This window comes from Triticum aestivum, chromosome 1D (genome assembly GCF_018294505.1).
Source record: "Triticum aestivum cultivar Chinese Spring chromosome 1D, IWGSC CS RefSeq v2.1, whole genome shotgun sequence".
Classification (NCBI taxonomy): Eukaryota; Viridiplantae; Streptophyta; class Magnoliopsida; order Poales; family Poaceae; genus Triticum; species Triticum aestivum.
In genome coordinates this window covers 463899975-463921793 of record NC_057796.1, presented here as the reverse complement: position 1 = coordinate 463921793, position 21819 = coordinate 463899975, and the positions used below count along the sequence as shown (strand labels likewise).

General features: G+C 47.3%; 1 non-coding gene and 1 pseudogene across 1 annotated transcript; one reads left to right on the top strand and one right to left on the bottom strand.

Moving 5' to 3' along the window:
• Positions 1-7059: 7059 nt before the first annotated feature.
• Positions 7060-7131, bottom strand: TRNAD-GUC (transfer RNA aspartic acid (anticodon GUC)). Its single transcript has one exon. It is a non-coding gene; the product is annotated as a tRNA-Asp (tRNA).
• A 4280-nt stretch (positions 7132-11411) lies between these two features.
• Positions 11412-21819, top strand: part of LOC123160709 (uncharacterized) — a 67092-nt pseudogene continuing 56684 nt past the window's right edge.

Sequence of the window (21819 nt, the reverse complement as noted above, 5' to 3'; positions counted from 1 at the left end):
TGTTCAACCATGAAGCAAATTCATTATCACTACATGATGCCAATATCTTACCAAGGTGATAGGAATGTGTCCATTTGGTGTAGGATCTTGCTGCTGGCCACATGCGCCCAAATTCATCTCCTCTGAATTTTTTTATCAGATTCATCCACATATGTCCAAAGCACTCCCTCTGCTCAGCATGGGGGAAAACACTTTTACTGCATTTTCCAACCCTTTACATGCATCTGTGTGGATGGCAAAAGGAGAAACTGGCCCTATGCATCTTTTCAGTTGCATCATGAACCATATCCATGATGCCTCTGTCTCTGATTGAAACATTCCTATTGCAATTGGGAACATCCAGTTGTGTCCATCTAGAGCATTGCATGCAGCCAACTGACCATTCCACTTTCCAGTCAAAAAGATGAGTCTATGCTCAAATATGGATGACAACCCGCTTTGAATCCATCTATGCAAGGCTTCAAACACATAAAAAACTTGCTGAATAAAATCTTGCCATCCTCTGTTACCTCTGTATCTATCTCCACCACACTTCCAGGTGACCTCTTCTCCACCTCTGCTTTAAAACTGTACAACATCCTAAATGTATTTGCCCAGTCACCATACAATGATTTCATGGCCCATTGTTTTCCTTTCCACACTGTGGTATATTGCAGCTGGATGGGGTACAACTTCTCCAAGTCAAGTTTAAGCCTCTTTGCAGTAGTGTTTGGAGTCTTGGCTAAAATAGGACTAATCTTCTCCGTAACCCAAAGCTGTGATGTCATCTTTGAAACTCTCTGTGAAGTGGTCATACATGTATGCTGGTGGGGTATTTGATTTACCCTTACTGTACTTCCATCAGGTTGTAGTCTGGCAAACAAGTACCATTTGCAAGGATTGCCACCACCATCATAACCTTTGCACCGAGCATAATTTTTTTTCGATCAGTCCACATAGTCTTGGCATCAAACTCTTTTTTCACTGCATAGGTCCTGAAAGACATCCTAAACTCCGTCATGCTTGGCCACAACTTTCCCACCTCAATAACTGGGTTCTCTTTGTCATATAAACAAACCAGCTCATTATCATCTGCATCATCCACATCATCTGCAGCCTCTTTCATCAGCTCTTCTTCATCCTCATTTGCATTTCTAGGGCCTGTGTTACCATCAGCAGGCAAAGAACTGTCATCCTTATCCTTATCTTTGTCATCAACTTGAATGCCAAACATTTCGGCCATATCAATGTCAGATATTGGTGTAATGACCAAATCTGTTTTTTCATTCAACTCTACTACATTCCAGTCAACAACAATCTTCCTAGCACCATGGGTTCCCTCCTCTCCATCTGCATCAATCCCTGTATCTTCAGCTACTACAGTCGGTTCAGTCAACAATGCCAACATCTTCTTTTGTGAAACCCACTCATCATCTTCCACCTGTGCAGCCATCTTTGATGGCACATAACCAACTCTGGAATGAGTTTGCAGATCAATTAGCTCTGCATAAAATGTTACTTGTTTGCTTGCCCACCCTTCTTGCTGATCAATTTCAGCAACCATGGATTCTCCATCTTCAATTCTCACATATTCACCATTATAGTTATCGAAACGTTGCAGAGATACCTCTTGTTCTGGAACCCAAACAATACTCTCCCCAATTCTCTCCACCAAATTGCCCACGGCCTTCTCCTTCATGCTCTCCAATTCCTGGGGATCAACATCTGCAAATTCGACATCCAACCTCACGGTGGTATCTCTATCAATTTCTTGGACCCTGCCATCACTGAGCTTGGCTTTACAGGGAAAAAATTCCACTATAATTGCGAATGTGGTGGCAGAACCTGAATCTCCCCTGTTTTGTCAATGGAAGGCAGCGGCGGCAGTGTAAGCGACAGTCACTACCAAATCGAGTTCGATAACAGCTAAAAGAGAAAAGAGGGCGGCATTACCGATTTGAAGCACTGTCTCCTCGCTCCATCTCATTCAGCCCCCGCGCTCCTATCCAATCGAGATTCTAAAATGCCAAGAAACGGGCACAGGGGCAGCATGAGGCCACAGATTTATCAAAAATTCTGGGGAATGGGACTAGAGTTTGGAAAATACTCACTCGCAATAGCCGCTGCCGAGAAAGGCGCTCCACCACCGGGCCGCGGAGAAGAAACAACCCCCGGATCCAATCGAGATTCTAAATCGCCAAGAAACAGTGGGGCAGCATGAGGCCACAGATCCCCCAAAATTCTGGGGAGTGGGACTAGGGTTTCGGGCTCACTCGCAATAGCTCTGCCGCTGCCGAGAAATGCGCTCCACCACCGCGGAGAAGAAACCGTTGCCGGAGAAGATGCTTACGGCGGCGCCGCTCGCCCAGTCCAGCACGGGCGAGTCGAGCACGGTCACACAGTCACCGGTCGAGTCGTGGACGGTTGACTCTTGACTACGTGACCCTAGGTGGACCCCACCAGTCAGAGCACATAACCCCCAGTGTCCTAACCAAACCTCAGCCTAACTAACAGCCAACTAGCCGCGTAAACGGGTTGTCTTGCTTGAGCTATTTTTGCGCTGGGAGACGTCGCATGAGAGACATTACAACCAACGACGTCGCATGATAGACAATTCAACTCAAAGATGTCGCATGGGAGCTATTTGCCCAGTTTTTATTGCTTCATGAGAATTCATAGTTGAAGTGATCCTACTAACATTAACATACTTACAAGCCCCGATGAACTGCAGCGATCTAATGCCTTGAGAATTCATATATATACTTCTCTCTCACAAAATCTTAAGAGTTGCATGAGCAAAACTGAGACACACCTGATACTTACCAGATGCGCTACATTGCAGGTAGTGGACCACAAGGCGATATTCTTCTTCGAGGAGCCCAGAAACTAAAACGAGAATTTTTCTGTGAGGAGCTCCCAGAGGTATGTGTTGCTGGTACCCTAAGTAATCTATATATTTTTTGAACATCACATATATGATTATTGTTGTGTATTGCCGTCAGCTACTAGCTATCATCTGACCGTCGAAAGGTATTCTATCTTCCCTGCTTTTGCAGGACATCCTACACCATATACAATCTCTCTTGCCAGTGCGAGACGCTGCTCGTGTTGCCTGCGTGTCTCGTGGATTTCTACGTGCCTGGAGATGCTATTCGAAGCTCGTACTCAACCACCATACTATTGGGTTGACCGGCAAGAAATTTGAGGAAGTGGAAACCTATTTCAACGAGAGGGTTGGCCAAATTCTCGAAAATCATCACAACAATGGGTTCTGGTGGAGACACTTCAACTTCAAGTTCCCCCTTCCCGCAGGAGCATCAAGGCCTCCTGCCTGGACAGATGGCTCCAAATCACAGTTAAGTCTGGGATTAAAGAACTTGACTTTTCTATGCCCGGGCCGATGGTGGAAAACTATAGCTTCCCATGTTCGGTTTTGTCCGACAAGGCAGCTGCAAGTTCAATCCAATATCTTCGCCTCTATGGTTGCAATTTTTATCCCATGTCGACACTTGGCCTCTTGAGAAGATTGACGAGTATAAATTTGATGTGTGTCCATACTACTGGGGAAGGATTAGGGCATTTGCTGTCGACATCATCTGTCCTAGAGCAATTGTACCTCTACCAGTGCAGTGGGATTATTTGTTTGCAAATACCTTCAACATTGAAGCAACTCAATATCCTCAGTATTATTCTTTGCAGTACGTTAAAGGTGGTTGAGCTGGACGCTCCAAACCTCTGCACCTTTCATTTTGGTGCTGCTGGTGGTGGTAGCGAGACCTCTCTACGAAATTCTTCTCAACTTAAGAATGTAACTTTTTCGTGGATTCTTCTCTCTAATGCTCATGTTTGGCCTCCATCCATCGCAAGCAATGTCGAGAGCCTTACCCTATGCTCTCCTGTTGAGGTATTGTTTGGTTTTAACATCGCAATAATCATATCGGATTTGCTATTTAATTAATTATATACTCCCTCCGTTTCATTATATAAGGTGTATTTCTTTTTTCAAAAGTCAAACATGTCCATGTTTGACCAAGTTCTTAGAAAAATATATCAAGATCCACAATGCCAAATTTATATTATTAGTTCCATCATGAAAAGTACTTTCATATTTTATCTACTAGATATTGTGGATGCTGATATTTTATTCTATAATCTTGATCAAACTTTCAAATGGTTGACTTACACGGAAATCAAGACACCTTATATTCTAGAACGGAGGGAGTAGTGAATAGTGAAATGTATGCAACATTTTTATGTTGAAAGAAACGCATGATTGATCTTTGGGTTTGTCATTCCTTAGGATGACAACATGCCAATCATACCATCCAAGCTCCACCACCTCAAGAAGTTGCAAATCAGACTCGTCCGATCAATGTCGGCCTTCCACACAAGCTATGATGTCTTCTGTTTGGTTTCTTTTCTTGATGCTTCCCCTGTCATGGATTCGTTTATCTTGCGCGTAAGTCACTGTCCACATCTCTTGGAGCTATCCACCAATTAGTGGGTTACACTTGTTTATCAGACCAATAACGCTAATGATGAATATTGATTTTACATATGTATGTATATGCAGTTAGGGCAGTGTGCCCTTATGTCCGATCTCGACGTCGGAGATGGCGACGATGAGTATGTGAGGCGGAAGTTGGAGCGTCGGTATGACCAACTCAGGCAGGTGACGATCATGGGCTTTTGTGCATCCAAGAGCCTGGTGGAGCTCACGAGCCACATTATTGAGAGTGCACCTTCACTCGAGCGTCTGACGCTGGACACGACATATGGCTACGATACGAGGTCGGGTACCACCAGCAAATGCCCCTCCTCAACCAAGACTAGCCAATGCTCTCCTTTGAACGATACGGATCTTGCACGAGCTCGTAAAGCCGTGGAAGCTGCACGTAGGTACATTGCGGGGAGAGTTCCATCGACTGTTCTATTTGAGGTCCTGAAGTCCTGTAACGTATGCTAGGGTTCATGGATGGTGACAGCTGGATCTTAAGAATATAAGCTGTCTTGATTTCCGTGTAAGTCATGGATGGTGACAACTCTAGCACGAATATAAGGTGTCTTGTCGTCCAGGAGTACACGCAGACGGTTGTCTACGCAAGTAACAGCTGGAAGATGGTGTATCTTCTGCTGGGTTTGTGGTTGAAGGCTGACAGTTCTGGTTTCCTCCTTCGGCGTCATAGTCGCGTGGGGGTGTCAATTCTGGAGTTCGACGGCGTGTCCCGGGACATGTTGCCCCGGTCTGATTCTTTCAACGGCAATGGTTTTGCTTCAAGCAAACTACTTTGGAGGACCGTAAAGCTGTTGATCAGCGATGGAGCCGCGTCGAGCTCGTGTGAAGAGGTGATATGTCTCCTTTTCCTTAGTGGAGAGGGACATGCGCTGGTTTTTTGCATAGGATTATCCTATCTTTTCAGTCCTGTAACGTCGATGTTTATGTGGCTTGTAACTGAATCTTTATTTTATTAATGAGACACGTATTATCATGCAAAAAAAAAAGTCCTGTAACGTATGCCATTCTAGTCACCAGTAGATACTACTTATCAATATAGTTTGTTTTTAGATTAGAATAATTCCATTTGTGTCACATGTCTAATTTTGGCACTAGTGAACAACACATTTTTCTATAGCACGAATGGAACATATGTTATTCGTTCATGGTATTTCCATCAAAATAAAACTTTGAACTCTTCAAATCTTCATCTTGGATTGGTATATTTTTGCCTTTATTAGCTGCATGCATAGCTTTTATCAAGTGCAACAAAAGAAGGCAAAAAAAAAAAACATTGTCAGGGATCGAGCCCGGGTTAGGCGGGAATACTTGCCGCTTGTACTACAATGACTTTGTTGTTAGTAGGATGACAAAGCTATTTACTATCAAGTTTAATCTTGGCAAGTAAAGGATTAATGGTAAAAGTCATATCCGTCCAGATTAGAGACATGAAACGAGAAACGAAGATGGGAACCACCCATGTTTCTGGCGAAAACACTAACATTATCTAAACTTGGGAAGCGAGATCAACATAGGTATATGCTCAGTTTGTCTCACGAGGCAGCTGAAACTTCAATTTAGTCGCTTCGCCTCTCATGTTGCCCTCTTCATCCCGCGTATACAGTTGGCCTCTTGAGAAGACTGACAAGTTTCTCATGTCCGACATTACGGATGAAGGATTATGGCTCCAGCTCTCATGTGTCAATAGTTTCAAAAGACAAGTGGGATCAACTTGCAGATACATGTAATAATTAAGTTTAATTTAAGTAGTAACCAGTCCGGCATATGCGAGTGTGCAAAGATGTTGCTTTATACCATGTTATATTGAACAGTTCTAAGCATTGGAAAACGGATATACAAAGTGAGGAAAAACTATACCATCTGCAATCTAGAATCCTTGATCTTCAATTTTGTCAGATCCGTCGAGTGGCAAGAACGAGCTCCCTGATCCTGATGAAAGAGACAAACTGTGCCTCGGTAATAATTCTTTGTAGTCCTCTCATCCACCTCTCATTCGTCATCCCATCTCTGGCAGAGAGGTTCTTTCTGGCAGCCATCTTGAAGAGCTCCGGCTCGAGGTCTTGATGGCGGAGTATAGATACAGCAGACATTTTTACAGGAAAAAGAATTGAATTCAAAAAGCGAATAAAATAAAAATGGGATGACGAAAGAGAAAAAACTGTGCCTCGGTAATAATTCTTTGTAGTCCTCTCATCCACCTCTCATTCATCATCCCATCTCTGGCAGAGAGGTTCTTTCTGGCAGCCATCTTGAAGAGCTCCGGCTCGAGGTCTTGATGGCGGAGTATAGATACAGCAGACATTTTTACAGGAAAAAGAATTGAATTCAAAAAGCGAATAAAATAAAAATGGGATGACGAAAGAGACAAACTGTGCCTCGGTAATAATTCTTTGTAGTCCTCTCATCCACCTCTCATTCGTCATCCCATCTCTGGCAGAGAGGTTCTTTCTGGCAGCCATCTTGAAGAGCTCCGGCTCGAGGTCTTGATGGCGGAGTATAGATACAGCAGACATTTTTACAGGAAAAAGAATTGAATTCAAAAAGCGAATAAAATAAAAATGAAGCGCCGTTGCCGGGGATCGAACCCGGGTCACCCGCGTGACAGGCGGGAATACTTACCACTATACTACAACGACCTTGGATTGCATTTTATGCCTCCAAGCTATTTATGATTCAACATTATTTATATCGCAGAAGCTCATAGAGCCGTGGAGATCGCGGGTAGATGCATCGCGGCAAGAGTTCCCTCAAGTGTTGCATTCGAGGTGCTCGAGCCCTGTAGTCGGTGTCATACTGGCAACGCATGACACCCCGCAAGGTGAGAGGAGGGGAATGGACGATAGTGGTGCAGCGCATGTCCCAAAGAAAAAGAAACGGGAAAGGACAAAAACTGCCACCCCTCCTCCACGTGGTGTGATCTGACGACTTGATCCTATGGTTGAGATGCGCCCGCTCGGAACCAAAGAAACCAAGCACCCTCTTTATTGCATCTCCACTGCTACAAAACAATTAAACAAGAACTTTTTTAAGTGCGCCCCAATATTTGACCCACAATACCACACGAACCAACTAGCACCGCACTGCCACCCTGCCTCCATATCTAATCTCTCATCCCCAACATCGCACCAAAGCCTAACATCTAAAGCCGGATGCCTCATCCAAGCCACTACCTGGACTGGGTCACACACCAGTCCGGCACAATCCCACTGAACACCACATGCGCAAGCTGCAAGGCCGTCACCTCCATCTTCCGTCGATCCATCCTCAGAGAAGAACTGATGCATCGACCTTGCCAGGCCTCTCTGCCATTGACGCCACCACGACGCCAGACAGCGTCGCCCTCCTGCGTAAGTTCGTCAACCCGCATCGAACGTTGACCCTCCACTGCGCCACGCCACCGAGATCCGTCGTCATCAATGTAGAAGATGAAACCCCGCTCCACCTCTGGGCCCTTCCAATTAGCACCTGCTCCAAAACGATGCCCTCAAGAGGGAGAACGACACCATAGTTTCCGTCATCATCCGATTTGGGATACCCGGATCCAGGGTTTCCCCTGAAGCAGATGCCCCAGGGAGGAAGAGGGGCACGTCAACTGCAACTGCCCTCCACCACTTAGCTCTCACGACAGCGCCTCCAAGAAGGGCACGACGCCATGAGCGTCGTCGCCACCCTAGTGTTTTCACTTGAGAGACCGTGTAGTGGGAAGGGGGGGGCGGACCCGAACGACGTCTCCAGGAAGAGAAACGGCACCCTCGGGCGTCATCGCCGTCGCAGCCGGCAGGGGCCGACCAGAGAATTATCCCAATTCGAATCCCCACCTCCCGGGCACACACGCGAGATCGCCTTGTCCAATTCCCCTTCTCCTCGGCACCACCCACTAGAGGATCTCCGACCACGGCGATCCATGGCGGTGACTGCATGACACCCTCTACTCCTGCACGTATGTCTTCGTACTCTCCAACCCATATTTGGTTCTTCTGCTTTACGTGAAAAATAGGTGATCTCGTTGTGCGCCCAATTGTTCCTTCGGGAGGTTTATCAGCTCTTGAAATCGAAGATTCTTCCCTGTCAAACAATACATTAAACAATCAGTCTCACATAAAACCTACTCTCTCCGTTCCTAAATATAAGTCCTTTTAGAGATTCCACTATAGAGACTACATTCGGATGTATATATACACCTTTTAGAATATATGTTTGCTCAAGCTTGTTTTATATGTAGTCTATAGTGAAATCTCTTAAAACACTTATATTTTGGAACGAATGGAGTAGTTTCTCTACTCATGCAAATTCCAGGTTGGAACGATCCGTCCTATCAACTTCAACTTCAAAGACTGCATACGTCCACGTGATAATTATGGCCCAACAGCTTGCTAACATGAATACATCTCTTATCAATGACAAACTTTTTCTTGTAGGAACAAGTCAATCCAGATTGTGACAATTTACTAGCAACTCTTCGGTTTGACACATAATTTGACAACGATTACAAGTTGACAAATGAAGACTTGAAGGTGGCACTTTTCATCCGGTAGAGTTACGGCTCTACTCATGTACTCCCTCGGTAAACTAATATAAGAGTGTTTAGATCATTATTTAGTGATCTAAACGCTCTTATATTAGTTTACAGAGGGAGTAGTTGACATCGGAGATATTGTCCTAACAGCTCAGCACCTCAAGCGAAATGTCACAAAGGATTCCTTTCGGATGAGTTAAGCCCCTTGTACTCGATCTATCTGAAGGTTTTCAACTTGTGGCATATTAGATGATTGCAAAATTTGCAGGTTACTATAGCAAATGCACACATTAGTTGTTGTTCACACCCACCAAAGAAACCAGAAAGTTGTTAGGCGGATGTGTTGAGTGTTCGTTTGACTCTGGATCGCCCCACGACACCCGGCGGGTGTCGCCGGCATTGTTCGCGTTCGATCAAGGCGACGGCCCTCAGGCCAACTCCAACGCGCGACCTCATATTGTCCGCCCGTGTCCGTTTGGAGGTAAACGGACAGATCGGGCCTCCCAACGCGCGGCCGCAAGCGGACCGCCGTCCGTTTTCTGTCCACTTTTGATCCATTCCCGGTCCAAGTTTGGGCCGAGTTTGCGGCCGAACAGACACGCGCGAACGCGAGCGGTGCTACCTCTTGAGCACTGCGTTGGTTTTCCCTTTAAAAGAAAAGGGTGATGCAGTAAAGTAGCGTAAGTATTTCCCTCAGTTTGAGAACCAAGGTATCAATCCAGTAGAGACCACGCTCAAGTCCCACGCACCTACACAAACAAATAAGAACATTGCAACCAACGCGATAAAGGGGTTGTCAATCCCTTCACGGCCACTTGCAAAAGTGAGATCTGATAGAGATGATAAGATAATATTTTTGGTATTTTTATGATAAAGACTAAAAAGTAAAGAAAGCAAAATAAACGGTAATAGAAATAATGGTAGATTAATATGATAGAGAATAGACCCGGCGGCCATAGATTTCACTAGTGGCTTCTCTCAAGAGCATAAGTATTACGGTGGGTGAACAAATTACTGTCGAGCAATTGATAGAATTGAGCATAGTTATGAGAATATCTACGTATGATCATGTATATAGGCATCACGTCCGTGACAAGTAGACCGACTCCTGCCTGCATCTACTACTATTACTCCACACATCGACCGCTATCCAGCATGCATCTAGAGTATTAAGTTCATAAGAACGGAGTAATGCTTTAAGCAAGATGACATGATGTAGAGGGATAAACTCATGCAATATGATATAAACCCCATCTTTTTATCCTCGATGGCAACAATACAATACGTGTCGTTTCCCCTTCTGTCACTGGGATCGAGCACCGCAAGATTGAACCCAAAGCTAAGCACTTCTCCCATTGCAAGAAAGATCAATCTAGTAGGCCAAACCAAACTGATAATTCGAAGAGACTTGCAAAGATAACCAATCATACATAAAAGAATTCAGAGGAGATTCAAATATTGTTCATAGATAATCTTGATCATAAACCCACAATTCATTGGATCTCGACAAACACACCGCAAAAGAAGATTACATTGAATAGATCTCCAACAAGATCGAGGAGAACTTTGTATTGAGATCCAAAGAGAGAGAAGAAGCCATCTAGCTAATAACTATGGATCCGAAGGTCTGAGGTAGACTACTCACACATCATCGGAGAGGCTATGGTGTTGATGTAGAAGTCCTCCGTGATCAATGCCCCCTCCAGCAGAGAGCCGGAAAAGGCCCCAAGATGGGACCTCACGGGTACAGAGAGTTGCGGCGGCGAAAATAGGGTTTCGGCTCCTCCTCTGATGTTTCCAGGGTATATGAGTATATATAGGCGAAAGAGGTCGGTCAGGAGAGCTACGAGGGGCCCACGAGGGTGGGGGCGCGCCCAGGGGGGCAGGCGCGCCTCCCTGCCTCGTGGCTTCCTCATTGATTGCTTGACAACCACTCCAAGTCCTCTGGATCACGTTTGTTCCGAAAATCACGTTCCCGAAGGTTTCGTTCCGTTTGGACTCCGTTTGATATTCCTTTCCTTCGAAACACTGAAATAGGCAAAAAAACAGCAATTTGGGATGGGCCTCCGGTTAATAGGTTAGTCCCAAAAATAATATAAAAGTGTATAATAAATCCCATTGAACATCCAAAACAGATAATATAATAGCATGGAACAATCAAAAATTATAAATACATTGGAGATGTATCAAGCATCCCCAAGCTTAATTCCTGCTCGGCCAAACTACGGCCGTCGTCGTCCCCAACCTCTTTCAGCCGGCCGTTCGGTGATGCAGGGCGCCCTCCAGCACCACCGACCCCAAAACCTTGCTTTGCTGCCTGTGAGGGGAGCAGGCCGTGCACTATCCGGCCGCTTTCCGACCACGACCGCAAGGCGTTCGACGGATTTCTCACAAGGTACAATGGACAGTGGTGATGAGTTTTTCTTTCACAATTTCATTTGCTCATCGGATGATTCATCCTCGGATGATGAAGAGCTGGCAGTTGCGTTGGTCGTACATGAACACATCACTAGGAAGCGGCCTCGGTACAGGGGATCAATCCCCAGCCATACTCCGGCCTTGCACCGCAATAAAGAGAAAGGTCACACCCTTCTGTATGCTGATTACTTTAAGGATGGTCCACTCTTTAGGCCACATCAATTTCATCGCCGATTCCGAATGAGAAGGCATGTGTTCAATCGTATTCGCGAGGGAGTGGTCGCGCATGACCCATACTTTGAGTGCAAAGTGGATGCCCTAGGCAAGCTTGGTTTCTCTTCATACCAGAAATGCACTGCGGCTATCCGCATGCTTGCATATGGAATTCCTGGTGATCTTGTGGATGAGTATGTTCGTATGAGTGAGTCCACATGTCTCCTCTCATTTTGCACGGCCGTGGTGGAAGTGTTCGGCCCAGAGTACCTTAGAGAGCCAAATGCCGCTGATACAGAGAGGTTGTTGGCGATCAATGCCGAGAGGGGCTTTCTGGGCATGCTTGGTAGTATAGATTATATGCACTGGAAGTGGAAGAACTGTCCATTTGCTTGGCAGGGGCGGTACAAGGGGCATGTGAAAGGTGCCACTATTATACTTGAAGCTGTTGCTTCACAAGATCTCTGGATATGACATTCTTTCTTTGGCATGGCTGGTTCTCAGAATGATATTAGTGTTCTTCAGCGGTCTCCAGTGTTTGCAAGGCTTGCGGAAGGGCACTCCCCGGAGGTGAACTTTGAGGTCAATGGCCACCATTACAACAAGGGATATTACCTAGCTGATGGCATCCAACCTCAGTGGTCCACTCTTGTGAAGACCATACCCAATCTGCAAAGAGAGAAGAGACAGAGGTTTGCCCAAATGCAAGAGAGTGCTAGGAAGGATGTGGAGCGTGCTTTCGGTGTACTTCAGTCTCGATGGGGTATTGTTCGTAACCCTGCATTGGCATGGAGCACGAAAAAGCTTTGGGAGGTGATGACTGCTTATGTGATCATGCACAACATGATCGTGAAGGATGAGCCCAATGGTAGAATCTACGACCAAAGGTTTGATTTTCAGGGTGAAAATGTTGAGCCTGGGCATGCACCATCTGTAACCTTTGAACAGTTTGTCGAGTTTCATCGCGAGTTGCATGATTGGTATACTCATGTCCAGCTCTAGGATGACTTGGTTGAACACGTGTGGACTCATATTGGCAACCAGTAGATCTACGAGTTTAATTCTTGTCATGCAAACAAATTTTGACTGGGTTGTAAGACAATTTGATATTGTTTTCTTGTCATGCAAAAGAAATTTTGATTGGGTTGTAAGACTATATTGAGAGCTATGTTTGATTTGAACCATTTCATATGCATAATTTTCTACTATGCTGGGCGAACGGACGAGATGCGGCCGCGCGTTGGGCGCCCGTTCGCCGCACCCACGAATCCGGATGGACACAGACCCATTAGGCCAACTCCACCGCGCGACCCCATCCTGTCCGGTCCCGTCCATTTGGGGTAAAACAGACAAACGAGGCGGCCCAGTGCGCGACGGCACGGACCCATCTCATCCATTTTGTGTCCGCGCCGACCCATTTCGAGCGCAAACTTGTGCCGGGTTTGGGTCGCGGCGGACACCAAACGGACGCGCGCCTCATCCGCGTCGGGGCCGCGTGGCAGGCGGCCACCTACCTCCCACCGCCCATATCAATGCGCACGCGTGGGCGGCCCCGCCTGTCATCCGCCCAGTCGAACGGTCGCGGTCCTTCTTAGATGGGACCCGTGGACCGGTCGTCGTCCACACCTACCCCACTCCACCCCGCGGCCTCCTCGAAACCCGACAAGCCAGACCCCCAAACCCTAGCCTCGAGCTCGCCGGCCGGCCGCCCGCAGCCATGGGGCTATGGAACTACGGCCGCAAAGGCAAGCACGACCGTGAGGCTGGCTCCTCGTCGGGACGCCGCCGCGGCTCCATGAAGAAGGAGGAGCCCGCATCGCCATCGCCACCGCGTCGGGCCCCCGCGCTGCCCGCGTTCTCCATCGCGCCAACGGCCGCCGGCGAGCGCGACCGGCATTACATCGAGGCGGCCGTATGCCGCCGTTATTGGGAGACGAGGACGCCGCTACCCTGGAGCGACGTCCACCTCCCCAACAACTGGCACCTGTCGGCCGACCGCGCGCCGATCCCGCCGGTCCCACTGAGCGGCCGTGCGCGCCGCCAGGAGATCCAGCGCCGCCGCCGCCTCCTTCCGAACGACCTCTTGTAGGACACTTGGTTCCGCGATGAGCACGACATGCGGCTGGCGTCCTTCTTCGCCGGCACGTCGACGGGGCCGCGGCGGCCACGTGAGCACCGAGCGGCTCCCCAGGCGCGCGGGCGTACGCGGGTGCGCGGCCTGACGCCCACGCTGTCGCCGTCGCCATCTTCATCGCCACCCCCACCTCCTCGCATGACAGCGGAGGAGGAGGCCCGACTCACACTAGTAGAAAACAGGGCTTTCGTTCGGGCCTGGCCAGCCCATTAGTCCCGGTTCCGCACGAACCGGGACCCATGGGGTGCATTAGTCCTGGTTCATGAGCCCAGGGGGCCGGCCGGGCCACTGGTCCCGGTTCGTCTGGACCTTTTGGTCCCGGTTCAACTCACGAAACGGGACCAATGCGCCTCGCCCCTGGCCCATGACCATTAGTCCCGGTTTGTGCCACAAACCGGGACTAAAGGGTTGGTCCTCGTTGCGGCCAGAGTTTAGTCCCACCTCGCCAATCGAAGGGCGCTCACACCGGTTTATAAGCCCGTCCCTCTCTGCCTTGTTGAGCTCCTCTCAAAATGAAAATAGATGCCCTTATACAGGGAATTTGACCTAAATTCATAGTGAGTTTCTCTGAAATTCATAGAAATTTATTATGAATTTAGGCTGAATTTTCTCTATAGGCGCATCTATGCTTATTTTTTTTATGTTGGGTTGGCGATCTTTACAGACTTTTTGTGTGTTGAATATGCACCATTCAAAATCAGTCTCTGCTTTGAATGGTTCATTTTGAACACACAAAAAGTCTGGAGTTCAAATAAGTTCAAGAAAATGAAATCCCTTTATAACAGACGAGTTTCCGTATGAAATCCTGATACTTTGAAAGAGATTGTCCATTTTGTACACGAAGTGCATCCAGTTTTTGCTGGGACCCTCTCAACTTTCTTGCACATGCTATGTGGATGAAATGATGATACCATGCCAACTTTCAACCTTTTCAGAGTTCATTTGAAATGTTTTTCAATTTTAGGGTCTTATAGCTCAAAATAATTAGTAAATGCATGAAAAATAACAAATGAAATCACAAAGGATTGAAAAATGATGATGTGGCTTTGAATGGTGCATTTTGAACACACAAAAAGTCAGGAGTTCAAATAAGTTTTAAAAAATGAAATCCCTTTGTAACAGACGAGTTTCCGTATGAAATCCTGATACTTTGAAAGAGATTGTCCGTTTTGTACACGAAGTGCATCCAGTTTTTGCCGTAACCCTCTCAACTTTCTTGCACATGCTATGTGGATGAAATGATGATACCATGCCAACTTTCAACCTTTCAGAGTTCATTTGAAATGCTTTTCAATTTTAGGGTCTTATAGCTCAAAATAATTAGTAAATGCATGAAAAATGGTGCATGAAAAATAATAAATAAAATAAATAAGTAATTAGAAACAAAATAACATAAACTTTATTATAATATATAAGTAGAAACAAAATAAAATAAACTTTAATAAAATTTATGAAACTAAAATTAACAAAGTATTTTCTGTTCAAAACATTATAAGAAACCTCTAGTATTATTGAAACTAAAATCATATAAAATTGATGCAACTAAAATTATCGAAGTATTTTCTGTTCAAAATCATTAAAAGCAAAAATAATTTTCATAAAGAACTTTTTTGATAGAAACTTTAATAGCAAAAAGAATTTTTCATAAAGTAAAATAAATAAGTAATTAGAAACAAAATAAAATAAAATAAATAAGTATTTTGTTGTTAGTAGAAACAAAATAAAATAAATAAAGCAAAAAAGAAAACAAAATAACTGGGAAAAAAATAAAAAAATGCCACCTACTGGGCCACCACGGCGTGAATACGACTAGAAACCCATCCATGGGCATGGATTCAGGCCTGCAGAAGGCCCACAGGCATAGCAGTGCAAGATTAGGCCCAGAGACCTGCAGTTCAGAGGAGTTCAATGGAGCTGGCGGGGCAGGGCTTATAAACAGGTCATGCCGCTCCTCGGGTAGCGAGGTGGGACTAAACATCCCACCGCACCGCGGCTTTGGCAGGCGCAGGACATTCGTCCCGGTTGGTGCCACGAACCGGGACCAATGCCCCCCTTTGGTCCCGGTTGGTGGCACCAACCGGAACCAATGCCCAACCTTTAGTATGGTGCCACCAACCGGGACCAAAGCCCTCTGCTTCCCGCCCTTTGGGCTGCTGAAAAGAGGCCTTTGGTCCCGGTTGGTGGTATCAACCGGGACCAAAGAGGGGCATTTGTCCCGGTCCGTGACAAGAACCGGGACTAAAGCTTCATGTATATAAGGCACACTTGTGAAAATTTTGGTTTGCATCTTGCAGTTCGCCCTCGACGATGCGCGCGGAGAGGACGCCACCAGGCTGCCGGACGCCGTCGCCGTCGCCCCCGCCCCGGAGCCCACGCCGACGCCGTCGCCGTCCGCCGTCGCCCCCGCCCCGGAGCCCACGCCGACGCCGTCCGCCGCCACGCCGTCGTCGTCCGCCGCCAACGCCGCCGCCGTCGCCCGTGCCCTGCCCCGCGCGCCCGCGCGGCTCCTCTGCACGCCGACGCCACCCGCCACCCCCACCGTCGCCGTCGCCGCCCCTGCCATCGCCCTAGCCGGCCGGCCCCGCTGTGAGCCGCCGCCTCCCCGAATCCTTTTTTTCATTTTTTTGTATATGTATTTTTCCATGTATATATACTAGTAACTGTTGAATAAAATTAGTTAGATTAGTTGAATTAGATGTTTTTCCATGTATTTTAGATTAGTTGAATTAGATGTTTTTTTTGTCAATTTATGTATATATATGTGCATATTTAGAAAAAAATTGTGTTGAACTAGTTAAATATAATAGAACTAGTTAAACAAGTTTATTTTTAGTAAGTGCTTAGTAGTTGAACTAGTTGATTTAATAAAACTACTTTATTTTACTATAGAAGTAGTTTATTTTAGTAAGTACTACTTTATTTTATTTATAGTAAGTGCTTAATTAGTAGTTGAACTAGTTGATTTAATAAAACTACTTTATTTTACAATATATAGAAGTAGTTTATTTTTAGTAATAACTACTTTATTTTATTTATTTATAGTAAGTGCTTAGTAGTTGAACTAGTTGAACTACTTTATTTTAGCAAGAAAATTAATAGAACTAGTTTATTTTTTTAGTTCAAGCAATTAATCCCGCATCGACGTCGACGATGCCTATCCCGCATCCTCGTCGTCGACTCGGCGGAGGAGACCGGCTTGATCAGAGGGGCCATGTCCGGGACTGGGCTCCGCTGGACTGGTTTTGGGAGGTGCTACCTTCCGGTGGGCGTAGGTTGATGAGGAGCCAGCCCGTCGTTGACCCGATCCTTGTTTGGTGGCGGTCGCGTGGGCCAGTGACGGTGCCGAGGCTTCCGGACACCGCGGAGGTGGTACGTCACCGTGTCAGCGAGGAGGACCAGCACGTCCGTCGCTACATGGTTGCGTTGGAGGGCAGGTTCGACAATACCTGGCAGGTTCTTCAGGGATCTCACTGGAGCTATGATCCTGTGATGGTTCCGTCCCTTTGGGTGTCCACCGCCCGCGCCGATACCCGTCGGGCGCTACTGTTCTAGTTGTACTGGCGATGCTATATGTACGATAGTATTCGAGGTGTATTAGTGATAATATTCGACGATGTACGGACGCATGGAGATGATGTAGTTTTGCTTATAATTGAATGCATCCTAATTTTAATACTACTTTATTTTGTGATTTGATTTTGCTTATTGAATGCTCAAAGTGGAAAACTACTCCTACTTTGAATGCTAAAATTGGAGAGCACTATGCAAGGCGTATGCATATGATTAGTTGATAGCTTATAGGGTTTTTGTTTTCGCAGAAATCTGGGAGCCCCCGGCCCCTCCATCATCCCTGCCGTCGTCCCCGTCACCGCCCCCTCCGACATCGAGGTGAGACTAGCCAAATCCTCTTTTAGAAAGATAATTAAACGATATTTCGGGTTGACTGTAAGTCTGTCGAGTCTCCACCATATATGAGAGGACGAAGAATCCCGACTGTTTTCATGGGGGTAGCTTCTCCTTCGTTCCCGTGTGCTAGACAATTTGGTGTAATGCACTCGAGAACGAAAGGAGGAGCTACCATACCATCACCGACGGTCGCAAATGTCAGAGAGGAATCAGTGAAGGAGAGTTCCACCATATATATATGAGAGGACGAAGAATCCCCACTATTGTCGTGGGGTCGCTTCTCCTTTGTTCCCGTGTGCTAGACATTTTAGTGTAATGCATTCGGGGACAAATGGAGGAGCGACCATCACCAACGGTCGAATGTATACACCACGTGAGCTGAGAGTTTTCAAGAAAAGACTCGACAAACCGATAGTCAACCCGTGATGAATAATAATGATCTAACTTAGGTTTTTTAGTACATATATTTAATTGTAGACGTTTAATATTTGAATTATGAACATAGGAAATGTCGTACTCGGACGACGAAAGTCTCCCGGGGGAGTGCGACTGGTGCCACGACGACCGAGGTCAGTGCGACAGGCCTCACCTGGACGAAGATCGGCGCTTCAGTATTAAGCTGGAGGAGACCTTCGATGCTGAAACGGTACGCAACGACGACAAGTGTTATTTTTTCGTAATTAAGCACGAGTTCAACTATTTCAACGTGCACTTTTCATCTTTTACAATTCGGCTAGCTTATCCCATGCCATGCAAGATGCTACGTCTTGGAGAGGATGGGTTTTGAAGACCATGAAAGTATGGAAACAAAGAAAATTCACCTAAGGACCCATCATGATATAGATTTTGAAGTAAATCTGTATAATTCTGAGAGCGTAACCCATTTTGGTTGCAAAAATTGGGAAGTATTTTGCAAGATGTATGGTTTTGATGAGGGTATGCTTGTCACCATGGATCTTGGTGATCCTGACATCGAGCAAGACAATATGGACATTTCGGTCCTTGTTGATACGCCTCCAATTCTACCGCTATGTGAGTTTCTCAAACATAGTTATTAGCTAATTTATATTGTTCATTTCAAAATAGTTGACAGCTTATTTTCATTGACAGCTTATTTTGATTGTTCAAACAATGTGCGGAACATGGTAGACAGAACCTACTACACCGACGGCTCTGAGTTAACTTATAAGGAGAAAACTCATCTGGTCGGATTTTGTACTGATCTTGAGAATTACAATATCTATTGTAAAACTCCTCCACATTATGGTCAATACGTGCCACTAGTGCACGTGTTGAACTACGGTAACTACTATGGAGATACCCTGGTAAGATTTCTTACTATTACGACATCCGTGCATCTTTTGCATACTTCTAAAACTAGTACATCATTGCTAACTATGAAGTTATTACTATGTTTTTCAACAGATAATCCCAGAGGATTGTGTGCCTCATTTGATGTATCAGAATGGTAGGCTTGATGTTTTGAACATACAACCAGGTCATCCTACGAATCTCAACTGTCCATACCGGATTTCTAAAAGAAGTGGAGACATGCAAATCAAAGAATGGAAAAAATGTATGGACAGTCGCAAGGAGGTTCTTGGAAGCAAAAGGAAGCGAAGCGCAAGAATTGGAGACAGGATGATCTCCATTCTCCATAATGGAGAGTCAGGTTCTATATTGTTTTATGCTATTTTACCTTAAAGAGGGTATTTCGGTCCTACCTAATACTATGATCATGTGCTAAGAACAATTAAGTAGGGTTGGTTCGATGACTATGAGGATGATGATCATATGACTGGTTATTAATAACGAGTACAAGTTGTATGATGATGATTAGTAGGACTTGTTATTATATATGATGATGCATGATGCGCGCATGAAGAGTTATTATATATCAGCGGGTGAAATGAACATGGATTGGATTGAAGTGAAGGCAACATGCATGTGGTGCATGTCGAAAGTAGTACAATCCAAACTTGATCAAGTTAGGATTAGTATTACTTTCGACATGCACCACATGTTGCCTTCACTTCAATCTAAGCCATGTTTAGGCATAGCAGTACGTAGCGTTGGTAAACCAAGCACGGAGATATAAGAGAGGACACTTCTCTCTAATAGCTACCTAATAACAACCTAAATTAACCCCCCAAACCCCTAAATCAACCCCTTTCAAAAAAAAACCTCAGCTCCAACCAGATGCTGACGCGTGGATGCCTATTGGTCTCGGTTGGTGTCACCAACCGGGACCAAAGGCCCCCGGCCTGGGCTGGCCGCAGCGTCCACGTGGACGCCCATCTGTCCTGGTTCGTGTAAAAACCGGGACTAAAGGGTTAGGGCATTAGTAACGACCCTTTAGTCCCGGTTCAAAAACCGGGACAAAAGGCCCTTACCAACCAGGACAATAGGCCCGTTTTCTACTAGTGTCATGGCGCGTGTGCTGGAGGACTCCATGCACACGCACGACGAGTGCCAATGGGAGGGCCTCGAGGAGATGTCGGCCCTCTCCGCGGCAAGCGACATCGCCATCCCCGAGTTGGAGATGGTGCCAAAGGAGGAGGTGATGGAGGAGCCGCCGGTGGCCGCGTTCCACCCTGGCCTGGTGGGCCAGGGGTGGAGCTGGTCGTGCACCGCTAAGCAAATGGCGGCCGCCGTGGGGGGCGTGAACTGGTGCCCCACGCCGCCGCGGTCGCCGGAGCGGGACGCCTCGCCTCGGGAGAAGGTGGTGTAGGCACCGGCCACCTTCCAGCCCGCCGCACTCGTGCACCACGGCCCGCCGGCCCACCTGTGGACGCCGCCGGACTACGTCGACCTCGTCAGCGACGACGACGACACCGGCGGCCAGTGAAGACGGCAACGGCCACGGCATCGACGGGCGCGGCAGGAGTGCGCGGGCGGCTTTTTTTATTTTGTTTTTATGTTAATTAGGGAACTGGTGGATTATGGAACTGGGTCGTTTTGTGGCCGTGACCTCTATATATGTTTTAAGTTTTTTTTAAGTGCGTTCATTTACTTTTTTAGGCATTTTATTTATGTTTTTTGTTTTTTTAATCACGTCCACCCCGGACATGATTTGGGGTGCGGCCGCGCGTTGGGCGCACCCACGACCCAACAGACAAACGCGGACATGGGCGAACCCATCGCCGCCCCAAAGGGACAAAATCCGGCAAAACCGGACGTCCGCGGTTTTGCCGGATTTTGTCCCTTTGGGACGGCGATGGGTTCGCCCATGTTCGTTGGGTCGTGGGTGTGCCCTCCGATTTGGCCGGATTTTGTCCCCTTGAAACGATGATGGGTTCGCCCATGTCCGCGTTTGTCCGTTGGGTCGTGGATGCGTCTAACGCGCGGCCGCACCCCAAACAGACGAAATTCGGACAAAGCGTACGCCCGTTTGGGGTCGCGCGTTGGAGTTGGCCTCACGTGGTAGGCGACAGCGCCCCGATCGACCCGGCCATCAATTCCGCCGCACCGCCGCGTGCCGGCACCCCGTCTCGCGGCGGCCGCCGCGCCACTTAAATGGAAGGCGTGCACGCGGCGACGCTGCTGCAGTTCCTTCGACCGTGACTGTGAGCCTGGGGCACGTCCAGCATCTCACGTCTTGTCCGCGCTGCCTGCCACGGGGCGCAGCGACGTCCCATCCTTGCTGCCCACTGCGGCTGCCCCCTCCTTGCTCTGCTTTTCCTGACCCGTGCCGGTGCGACGCAGATCACGCACCCGCCACCCATTAACATAACAGCCTATTTCTCCAGCAAAATGGAATTGCCAGCTCCTCGGCTCTGTGTACACGAGGCGTGTTGGTCCTGGTTCTGACACGGGAAAATTAGGCACTTTGCATGGCCTGCCAGGTCAAAGGCCGAGCTCTTCCATCGCCTTTGCATGGCAGCAGTGCTCAACGGAGACCAGGCGACGTCGCGTGGCCGCAGCCTCCTCCTCCTGCCCGCCGCTGGCGACAGACGCGGCGGAGACGGCAGCCCATGCATGCAACTGCTCCGCATTTGTGGCGGCACCTGTGCGTCTAGCCCTAGGCCCCTAGCTCCTGTTCCCATTAATGGCTCTGCACTGCGCCCTTTCTCCCTACAAGCCATTGACCTCTGTCACCTCACCTCTCCGTGCATGGGCCGGCCCTCTCGCTCCAGC